This window comes from Penaeus monodon, chromosome 15 (assembly GCF_015228065.2).
Source record: "Penaeus monodon isolate SGIC_2016 chromosome 15, NSTDA_Pmon_1, whole genome shotgun sequence".
Classification (NCBI taxonomy): Eukaryota; Metazoa; Arthropoda; class Malacostraca; order Decapoda; family Penaeidae; genus Penaeus; species Penaeus monodon.
Window position 1 is genome coordinate 47192864 of NC_051400.1, and position 2631 is coordinate 47195494.

At 9.0% G+C, this 2631-nt stretch overlaps 1 pseudogene; it reads left to right on the plus strand.

The window, feature by feature from the left end:
- The window catches only part of LOC119582382, a 26908-nt pseudogene that overhangs the window by 23542 nt on the left and 735 nt on the right, over positions 1–2631 (plus strand).

Sequence of the window (2631 nt, forward strand, 5' to 3'; positions counted from 1 at the left end):
AATTATATATAATAATAATATAATTATATATAAATAAAAACAAAAAAAATTATATAAAATTTAAGAAATCCCCTAAAAAACAATAAAATTTATAGAAAAAATATATTTCTTAAATAAAAAAAATTAACCCCAAAATTAATAAATAAAAATTTTTTTTAAAAAAAAAAAAAAAAAAAAAAAAAAAAAAAATATATATATAATATATAATATAATATTATATATATAAAGATAAAAATAAAAATATAAAATATATTGTATATATATTATATTAATAAAAAATAATATAATATAAAAATATTATATAAATAATAAAATTAATAATATAGGGATTAAGATATTTAATAAAAATAAAGAAAAAATAAAAAAATATATATATAATATAGATATAAAAAATAAAATATAAATATATAAATATAAAAAGATAAAATTTTGAAAAGGAAAAAATATAGTATATATATTATATAAAAATATATATATATACATATAAAATATATATATGATATAAATAAAGTATAATAATATATATATATATAATATAAATCAATATATAAATTTAAAATAAAATATTATATAAAATTATATATAATATATATATATATATAAAAGGATATAAAAAAAAAATTAATACCAAAAATATAATATATATAATAATTAAATATATAGATATAATATATAATATTTATTTTAAGAATATAAATTATATAATATATTATATTTTAAAATAGAAAATATATATAAATATATATATAAATAAAATATAATAAATAAAAAAATATTATAAAAATAATATAAAATATAAAAATATACAAATATAAAAATAATATAAATATATATTTAATACCAAAAAAAAATATAAAAATTTAATATTTTATATAAAAATTATATATAAATTTATAATATATAAAATATTATTTTAAATTATTAAACAAATATATATATATATATTATTATAAAATTTTATATAAAAAATATTATATATTTATTTTCCAATTAAAAATATCTATATTATATAATATAAAAATATTTTTTAAAACACATATACAATATATATATATATATATAAAATATATATATATAAAATATTATTTAAATAAAAAACATATAATATATATATATATTTTATATATATATATATTAATAAAAAAAAAAAAATATATACAACCCCATATAAAAATAACAATATTTTAATAAATATATAAAATAATATAATAAATATATATAAAATAATATTAAAATTTTAAAATATATAAAATTATATAATAATATAATATATAAAAATAATATAAAAAAAAATTATAAAAAATTGAAAAATTAAAGATATAAACAAAAATTTAAATATATATAATTATATATATAATATAATATTATATTTTATATATATAAAAAAATATATTTTTATAATATATATAAAAAATAAAATTAAATATAATTATTATAATAAATATTATATTATTAATTAAAAAATATATATATAATATAAAAATATATTATATATATATATATAATTAATTTTAAAAAATATATTATAATATATATATTATAATATATAATATATAAATATATATATATATATATATATATATATTATATAAAATTTATAATAATAATATAAAACATATATAAAAAATCAATAAATTTAAAATTACTATACATATACAATATAATACATATAAATACAATATAACACATATACTAACATAATATAATATATTACTATATATATAAATATATACATAATAAATTATATATAAATATATTATATATATAAAATACATTATTATATATTTTAAATTATATATATATATAATTATAATAAAATTTATTTTTAATATATATAATAATAAATTTATATATTTATTTAAATATTATATTAATTATATATATAAAATTATATATATTATAATATATATATATATAAAAAATATAATATATTTATATATATAAAAATATAAAAATATTAAAAAAATTATATATATATATATATATATATATAATATAAAAATATATAAAATTATATATATATATATAAAATATATAAAATTATAATTATATATATATTATATTATTATATACGTTGAAGATAAATAATAATTAATACAGAAAAATAATGTATATTTAATACAATTTTAAAAGAAAGAATTTTTTTTTTTCCTTTTCCCCAGACTCAACAAAAAGTTTATAAACCTCCCTTCAAATCACCTTGCGATTTTCCCCTTTTCATAGAGAAAAAATTTTTCTTTTTTTCTATATTTTAGATTATAAATTCACGCACTGCTTTTTTCGTACGTGCAATAGATCAGGATGAGTGGGACGAGAGTCTCAAAATAAAATCATGCTGAAAAGGAATGGTCTGAATAGTTTAAAAGACATGTTATCTCTCTGATTAAAAAAAACAGGATTTTCGGAGACGTTTGATAACAAATTAGAAAAAATCCAGATTTCAACAGATACAGTGGGACCCTGTTTTTTGCCTTTCGTTTAGGGGTTTTGGTTTAGGGAATTTGGTTTGGGAAAGGGCCAGGGAAGGTATCGAAGGAAGAATTTTGTTCTTACTACAGATAAGAGAGATTTTTATAAAATTTAAAATTTTGTATCAATAAAAATATGTGATTTTTTTAGTATTTTCCCGTA